The 9,672-nt window shown below is 39.1% G+C and overlaps 1 non-coding gene across 1 annotated transcript; it reads right to left on the bottom strand.

Annotated features, from left to right (window-relative positions):
* Positions 1-5,560: 5,560 nt before the first annotated feature.
* Positions 5,561-5,667, bottom strand: LOC141589090 (small nucleolar RNA R71). The gene has a single exon (XR_012520044.1). It is a non-coding gene; the product is annotated as a small nucleolar RNA R71 (small nucleolar RNA).
* Positions 5,668-9,672: the final 4,005 nt, after the last annotated feature.

Below are 9,672 nucleotides of genomic sequence, written 5' to 3'. Positions count from 1 at the left end.
TGTTAAGCTTTATCAAACATATTATTCTCATAAAAAACAACATGAATACTTTCTTCGATGCATAAGGTTCTCTTATTAAAAACCTTATATGCTTTACTATGATTAGAATACCCCACAAATACAACTTCGTCACTTCTGGGATCAAATTTGCTTAATCTATTTTTACCGTTATTATGGACAAAACATTTACTCCCGAAGCAGCGTAGATGTGATATGTTAGGTTTACGTCCCCTAAGAAGCTCATAAGGAGTCTTTTTGAGAATGGGTCTAATCAAAGCTCGATTATGAACATAGCATGCAGTACTAATAACTTCAGCCCAGAAATTACGAGGTAGTCCACTACACAACAACCTAGTGCGTGCCATATCCTCCAATGTCATATTCATGCGTTCAACAACACCGTTTTGTGGTGGGGTTCGTGGTGCCGAGAAGTTATGCCCAACACCATTCTCCCTACAATATTCTATAAAGGCATGGTTATCAAATTCGGTGCCATGATCTGTACGAATAGACACTAATTTAGATTTATACTTATTTTGGGCAAACTTCATTAGAACTGCAAACTCATCGAAAGTTTCATCTTTTGAATTGAGAAAGATTGGCCAAACATATCTAGAGTAATCATCAACTAGAACGAAGACATACCTGAATCCACCTATACTTCTTACCTTCATTGGGCCACATAGATCCATATGCACGAGTTCTAGTAGTTCATTGGTACTTACCATTCTCTTGGGTTTGAATGATGATCTCACATGTTTGCATCGAGCACACGAGTCACATAATGTTTCTTGATCAAATTTGATTGAGTGAAGTCTTTCAACCAAATCCCATTTCTTTAGCTTATTCAACGTTGTTGAATTTATGTGAGCAAATCTTTTGTGCCAAAGACACGGATCATCTGTTATTACTTTCATGCACGTGAAAGAATTAGTAGGAACATTATTTAGATCAATCATATAAACATTCCTTCTACGATGTCCCTTAAGCGCAACACTACTTGTTCCTTCAATTATTATTCGACAAGAATCTGAATGAAAGACAACCTTATTTCCGTTGTCGCATAATTGAGAGATACTCAGTAAATTGTGTTTGAGACCACTAACCAGATAAACATCACTAATAGCATGAGAAGAAGATATTCCAACTTTACCAATACCGATTACCTTACCCTTCTTGTTATCACCAAATGTGACTTTACCTCCGTCGAAGGGTTCAAGTGAAAGAAATAAATTTACATTTCCAGTCATGTGCCTTGAACATCCACTATTAAGGTACCACAAGTTATTTTCTTTCACTACAACCTTCAAAATAATTAGAGACAGTTTTTAGGTACCCAAGCTAAGTTGGGTCCTTTGTCGTTAGTTAATCTAAAGACCATATCCTTTCTAACCCAAACCCTTTTAGTAACTTTACGTTTTGGAGGTGAATAGGTTTGTCTGAGAACCGTCTTGGGTTGAGTAATAGGTTCCTTATGTCATGGTCTTTCAGGTTGTTTTGGGGGAGCTTTGTTTTTGAAGGGCCCTTTAGATTTTGGTGTATGTTCTGATTTGGTGGCTTTCTTAAAATCAAAGCTCATATCATAGAACCAACGGTAATCATTATTTCGTTCTTCACTGGTACATGGTTCTGATGGGTTACAATCATTATCCTCGAAAATAGTGTGAGATGCTTTAACAAAGTTGATTCCTTTTCTTAAATCCTGAGCATACTTGACACAGTTTTCTTGGATATGACAAGTATGGCCACAGTAATTACAAATCAAATATTCTGGTAAATTTGTATATTTTCTCCTTCTGAAATCTCGTTCGTAAGGGGTTGATTTGCATTTACTGTGATCTCTACGACCATAGCACTCGTGCCCTAATCCCATTTTCATGTTGTTATCTGATTGCTCAGTTAGGAAATTTAGGAGACGTGTGCTACCTTCCCATTTTTCGTGAACCTTTCTAACATGCAAGAGTAATTCTTTTAAAGACTGTATTTCTTTGTTGCATTAAGAATGGTCTGACTCTACGACCTTGGGAGGATGAGTCTCTTCATAATTGTCACGAAAGTTCTGGAATCTGTCATTGAGAACTCGTACCATCTCAGTATGTGTTCTTTTAGTATTTGATAGGACATTTTTAGAATCCCTTAATTGCTGAGTTAGATATTCAATCTCTTTCTTTTGATCTCAGATTACAGCTTCTCTAGCCGTAACCTTTGACTCAAGAAGCTCTTTGACTTTTCTCAATTCCAAGGTTATAGCTTCACTAGCTGTAATTTTGGCTTGAAGATGCTTAATGTTGAGTTTCAGGTCTGAGGTTATAGCTTCATTAGCTATAACTTTAGAATCAAGAGCCTTTTTCTCAGCATTTATCGTATCTGAAGTTGTAGCCATATTAGCTGTAACTTTAGATTTGAGCTTTTTGGCCTTTGCTTTAAGGAGATGATTCTCTTCAGCAATATCGAGAATTTGTTCTTTCAAGTCTTTCAATTCCATCTCTTGTTCGTGACACTTATCAAGAGATTGCTCAAAATATTCAATTAAATCATTCTTAGGCAATTTTTTAACACTTTTCTTAAGTTCAAGATAGCTTACCTCTTCTTCTTCTTCATAATCGGAATCTCCTAGATCAAAGCAGCAGTAGGAGTCCATGCTATCTTTGTCATTGTCTGAAAAGAGGTCAAGACTGACGTTGCTTAGACATAGGTTAGCAACTTCTTCTTCTTCTAATGCTTCGTCGTCTTCAGTGTCGAGATCTCCCCAGCATGTTGCCATCATTACTTGCTTGAATTCCTTCTTGGTCTTTTCACGTTTTGCTTTGTCTTTAATTTTCTCCCAAGTGGGACAATCCTTAATCATATGACTGGATTCTCTGCACTTGAAGCATCCTCTGTTAGCAAACGTATTTTTAGACTCAGAAGTTTTCTTATTATAGGATTTGTTGTTGTTGTTGAATGATTTTGCTTGCTTGTTTCTGAAAATACGTTTATTAAATCGTTTAGCAAACAGAACGGTTTCATCCTCTATTTCAACATCTTCTTCTTCTTTAGCAGAAGCTTGTAGAGCCATGCTCTTACTGTTACTGGACTCGGCCTCATCGTCATTGATGCGACCATAATTGGCGCATATTTAGCCCCCGAATTACCATTGTTTCTATGCTTTTTAGTGCCTATTTGGGTCATTTCTTATCTTTAGTTCTTTGTTTTGCATATTCTTTGAGATTTTGATCCCTTGGTAGGAAAGGAGTAAGAATCTTGCATTTTCATGGCAAAACAAGGCTAAATTGATCATATTCAATGACCAAGCATCAAGGAGAGACAAGACTAGAAGGCCTTTGTACATAGCATAGTAGAAGAGCATTGTTGAGAAAAGGATCCTTGAGTCCCCAAGGAAATCCCCAAGGAATTCATGAAGAAAAGGGAAGAAAAAGAAGAAGGAAAGCTGCTGAGCTACAATCCGAACGGATTGTAGAGAATCCGTCCGTCCTCGCCCGGTCCGAGCGTCCTCACCAGAATCCGCTCGGATTGCCCATGCCCATCCGTGCGTCTCGTTCCTTGATCCGCTCGGATTGTCCATCCTGATCCGGCCGTCCCGACTCCCAGCCGCACGGATCACAAAGACAAAGACACGCTTTCGTTCTTCAAGCTACGAAATGAAGAAGCCCTTCTCTCGGACAATCCCGGAGGCTCCTTGCTCAACTTAAAAAGTGTAATTACTAGTTTAGCCCTTAGTTAACCCTAATGCATCCTCCCTAATTTTCACTATAAATACCCCATTAGTCTAATTAGAGGGGCATGTTCTTCTTATCAATAATTAGTGTAGTTAATATCAATCAAATCTCTCTTCAATATTGTAATCAAATATTAATCAAGTTTTAATCCAAGTTTTAGTTCCTTAATCTCTCTCTTGTTCTTACTTTATTTTGGGTAATTGAAGATTATTTGGGTTATTATTGGGAGATTGACAACCTCTCAATCTAGGATTCAAGTACTTCTATTATTCTTGCTTTATTATTGGAATCATTAGTAGGTATAATCTCTTAATCCCTTTTTAATTATTGCTAATTACTTTCATTTATTCATCATGTTTCATTATGTTAGTATGATTGACAACCTTTCTAGCATGATCAACATGATAATGAGTGAGTAGTCTCTTAGCTAGGGTTTAATGGGTGATTAGGGGAAACCAACATGGGGAATGATTCATGCTTAAATTAATATGCTTTCATATCTTATTTGCTTGCTTGTTTTGATCTTAATGCATGCACATGTTATATTTGATGAAATGCTAAGCCTATGAATCCTTGCATTTACTATCATCTTCTATCCTTTCAACTTGACTTGTAAGACATAACCCAACTCGAGTCTTGTTAGACCATGCATGTGTTAAGTAGGGAAGATTAAGTCGACTTGTAGGTGTTGTACAATCCAAGAGATTCGGCTCCAGGACCCAAACTTTCCTAGGATTGTAAGATATAACCCAACTCAATCCATCACAACAATAATTGCTTGCTTATAATTTGAGAACATGTTTGTATGATCATATCCCATGATTCCCCTATGAACCCATGACACCCTAGTGCTTTTAATCAATTGTTTACACCCTTATTTCATTTACCTTGTTAGTTTATTTTCATTGCTATTTTAGTTTAGTAACCTTCTACATCAACCCAATTTGTGACACCCCTAGACACCGCTAGTTACAATAGAATCTTCATTTCAATACCCGTCCCTTGGGATCCGACCTTTACTTACCTCTTTACTAATTGTAGAGTTGTTTGTGAAGTATAAATTGTGTTTTGTATCGACCATTGACCAACGACCACATATGCTTAATTGTGAACACCAAATGGCTCCGATCAAAAATGGCGCCGTTGCCGGGGACGGTGTTTAATTGATTTAAGATTTCTTTTATTGTTTTTAGTTGTGTCTTTTTCACCTTGGGGAAGTAAAACTCCTCAAGGATTGTTCTAATTGTTTTTGAGTTGTTTGATATTTTGCATGTCTAGAAGGTTACAAAGAGATTTGTTACCTTTTGACCGTGAAATCGAAAGAACCTTGACGAATAATAGGAGACTTGTTAGGAGGAATTTGGGAGGTGTTGGTGAAGTTGTTCAACCCACTAGTGAGTTTGTCAATCCTTTCGCAATAGAAGGAGAAGAGAACCCATTAAACAATACCACACAAAATCCACCTACAATGCCTAAATTCTCGTCACACTCTATACCCACCGAGGAGGATCTACCAAATGGTACTCCTACCCCACAACATCTTACCGGAAACTTTATTGCCAAGTCCGCCTTCATCCAACTAGTTGAGAGGAGCCAATTCGGGGGAATGCCTAGTGAGGACCCTCATTCTCATATGGAAACATTTTGTGATTATTGTGAAGCTATCTCTCAAACGGGGTGTGACTCAAGACCAAATAAGATGGGTCTTATTTCCTTTTTCGTTAATCGGCACCGCAAAACAATGGTTGAAGGGCCTTGATAAGGCCACCCTTGGAATAGATTCTTGGAAGAAGCTAGCTCTAGCTTTCTACAAAAAATTCTACCCACCGGAAAAGACCAATATGCTAAGAGCTCAAATTACGGGTTTTAAGCAAAGGGATGAAGAATCTTTGTATGAAGCTTGGGAGCGGTTCAAAGGTATTTGTCGCTCATGTCCTCACCATGGACTTAGCGAATGGTTTTTAGTGCAACAATTTTGGAATGGTTTATATGAAGATTCAAGGAACATTCTCAATATGGGATCAAATGGAATGTTCACCGAAGTTGATGACAATCAAACATGGAACAAGATTGAGGAAATGGCGGTCCATAATTCGCAATATAGTAGGCCTCGCAAGGCTACTAGAGGAAAGTATGAAGTGGACACCGTTACTCAATTGGGTGCTCAACTTAGTGCTCACATTGACACAATCAACTTGAAGTTTGAACAAGCTATGGCTAGACTTGAGGAAAGCTCAAAATCATCAAAGCATCATGTCAATGCCATGACGGCATCCTCATCAATCCCAAGCGGGATATGTGAGAATTGTGGAACCTTAGGTCATGACTCAAGCGAGTGTAGGGGAACAACCGAGCAAGTCAATGCTTTCCAAGCTTACAAAAGCGGTACCCCTTATTCAAATTTTTACAATGAAAACACCAAGTTCCATCCAAATCTCTCATACAAAAGCCAAAATGTCCAAAACCCTCAAACAACATACACTCCACCACCCATGAGAAATCAAAACCAAAGACCCTTTTTCAATCAAAACCAAGGTTACCAAAATCAAAATCCATACAATCACCACAATGACCAAAGTTTTGATGTCCAAAAAGCGGTCCTTCAAATGCAAAAGAATCAACAAGAATTTTTCACCCAAATGCAAAAAGATAGCCAAGCAAAAGACACCACCATCAACAACATTCTAGCTCACACCAAGATGTTGGAAACACAATTGACCCAACTAGCATCTTCGAGCTCACAAAGACAAAAGGGGCAATTACCACCTCAAGGTAATCCCCCTAGACATGAAACGGTTAGTGCCATTCACTTGAGAAGTGGTACAAGGTATGAAGCACCGAAGGAGCAAGTTGAGGATGAAGTTGTGAGAGCTAGTGAGAATGAAGTTGTGGTGCAAGGTCCCAAAGAAGGGGAATCATCAAAAGAAGAAAGTTCAAAGAAAAATGAAGACAAAGCCAAAGAAAAGGAGCCCATTGTGATTAGACTTCCTTTTCCAAGTCGTCAAGCCAAGCCTAAATTTGATGATCAACTTGGAAAGTTCATGGAAATTGTGAAGAACTTAGAAGTCTCAATTCCTTTCACGGAATTAATCAATCACGTTCCGGCCTATGCAAAGTACATGAAAGATATCCTCACAAAGAAGAAGTCGATCCGGAGACTTGAGACTATCGCCTTCACTAAGGTGAGTAGTGCCATACTTCAAGGGAGTTCACCTCCAAAGTTAAAGGATCCGGGAAGCTTCTCAATACCGTGTACCATTGGCGACACAACGATCAACAAAGCCTTATGTGATCTAGGGGCTAGTGTGAGTGTCATGCCGTACTCGGTAAGTAAAAGGTTGGGAATGGGAGAGCTTAAATGTACCAATATCACTCTTCAAATGGCCGATAGATCGACGAAGACACCGCTAGGGATATGGGAAGATGTCCCCGTGCGAATTGGGAAGTTTTTCATCCCGGTGGACTTTGTCATTGTTGATATGGAGGAAGATTCCAACATTCCAATCATCTTAGGAAGACCTTTCCTACACACCGCGGGTGCGGTGATTGATGTGAAGCATGGAGAGCTCACTCTAGAAGTGGGAGATGAAAGCATAACTTTTAATCTTGACAAGACCATGAGAGCTCCTCGTTTGCATGAACCATGTTTCATGATTGATCATTATAGCCGAAAAGATGAGAAGAAGAAATCGGAACTCCAATGGAGGAAGAAAGTTGAAGATGCTCCATTCAAAGAGCAAGTGAATTGTGACAAGGAGAGCTTGCAAAGCTCATCAAAATCAACCAAGGAAGAAGATGATGACCTCATTGGCCAAGAGAAGAAATTGGGAGAGTTGTCTCCATCCAAGCAAGAGATTTTCAATGATCAACTCAATGAAGTTTGTGGTCTTTGGGACGACGAATTTGAAGGGATCTTTAATCCCTACATTGGGCATGCCATCGATCATGATCAACAACAAGAACCACGGTCTATTGAGGACCTCTACCATAACAATGAACAAGCTTTTGATTACTTCTTCAAGGTGTTAAGCAACATCAACAACACCTTGAACATGCCTCCTTGACATCTCATCAAGAATGAGAGTTTGGTGGAGTCCTCCCTAAACCACCACTTGTAAATATTTCTAACTCCCTAACTTACATTTAATTTTTGCATTGCATTTTTGTCATTTTTGGATTTATTTTTACTTTGATCAAAATAATTGTCATGAAAAGAGAGAAGTGAGGGAGGGACTAATGATTTAATTGATGTGTAGTGCTTTACCTTAGTGTGGGGATGGCAATTGCCTAGGCTATTCATGCCTTAGTAGTGCCCCCGCAATGAAGAACACAAGATTTGAAAGAAAGAAAGAAAGAATGATAAGGGAATACGTTGGTGCACGGATAGAACTGAATCCGTGTACACAAGGACCAATCCGAGCGGATTCACGAGAATCCGCCCGTCTACGAGGATCCGAGCGTCCTGCGAGAAGACGCCCGTCTTGGGCTGAGCTGAAAACTGCAAAATTCTTGATGTTGAAGAATCCGAGCGGATTTCCGGAAAGACGCCGTCTCACGAATCCGTCCGTCTTGTGGACAATCCGCCCGTCTTGCACCAAGAAAAACAAAGAAAAATCTCTGGACAAGAATCCGTCCGTCTCAAGCGAAATCCGCCCGTCTCGTCTCAAATAGAATCCGAACGGATTCCCCGTAATCCGCCCGTCTCTAGGCGGGATTTTTGAAAATTTGAAGTCAAGAATCCGAGCGGATTGCGCCTAATCCGCACGGATTGTCCCTGCGTCCTAATATTGTCGAGTTCTTTAAATACCCACCCCACCTTCATTCATTCATTCATTCACTCATAAACACTACCCATAACATCAAAACCCTCATCCTCTCCATCTCAAAAACAAAAACCCTCAACAAAACTCACCAAAATCAAATCAAACCATCTTTCAAATAACAAATCAATCACTCCATCTTCATTAATAATCAAAACCAAGAACAAAATCTTCACCTTTGAATTGATTTTTGTTCTCATAAAGGCAAAGCCTTTCACTTTCAAAATCGATTTGGGCATTCTACAAATTGAAGATTTTTGATCTTTTTCTTGGTTAGCTCATCAAATGGCAAGAACAAAGGGAGCAACAAAAGCAAAGGCAAAGGCAACAAAGACACCAAAGACTACAACTCTCTCTCAAAGGCAAAAAGCTCTACAAATGAAGAAAGCTTTGGCAATGGTGGTATCAACACCAAGCTTGGAAGTGCAACCACCTCAACAAATTCCTATGGAAGCATCGCCCTCTACTCCGGTAATTAATCAACTCTTGCATTATCCGGAGGTAACATTCATTTCCGACTCCCATAGAAATACATTTGTCAAGTTTGCTATGAGACAAATTCAATCCACCAAATTCATATGCCAAGATGCTTTAGAGAAGTTGGGTATTCTTGAACAAACAAGAATCTTTTTCAATGCCATGGGTTTAAAGAAATTGTTTGAAATGGAGGAAGTAACATACCCCTCCCTTGTCTTGGAATTCTTAAGTTCTTTAAAAGTGACAAAAGTTGAGAATAGGGAAAATATTGAGTTTCGTCTAGCTAACACTAGTAGACGCATTTCCTTTCCTAATTGGGTGCAATTTTGGGTCTTAGCGATGAACATAAATTCTATAAGCAATATGGGAAGTATGATCCCGAGCCTCTTTGGGAGGCAATCTCCGGGAAGAAATTTGAAGATTTTAAAGCTTGTCGTGCTCTTTTGGTCCATCATCCGGGCATAAGAATATGGCACAAAGTTGTGGGAAATACCATAATTGCTAGGAAAGACACCAATCATTTCACGGGACTCGATTTTATTCTCCTTGAATCAACTTTGAATATTGGAAGAATTCACACCAAGCCTTACAATTCTTTGAGGCTATTGGTTGATAGATGGCTCCATATAGATAGTGGGAAGAAGGGTCAAACCGTA

This window comes from Silene latifolia, chromosome 6, assembly GCF_048544455.1.
Source record: "Silene latifolia isolate original U9 population chromosome 6, ASM4854445v1, whole genome shotgun sequence".
Classification (NCBI taxonomy): domain Eukaryota; kingdom Viridiplantae; phylum Streptophyta; class Magnoliopsida; order Caryophyllales; family Caryophyllaceae; genus Silene; species Silene latifolia.
The sequence above is the reverse complement of the archived record's forward strand: the minus strand, read 5'-3'. Positions and strand labels throughout refer to the sequence as shown.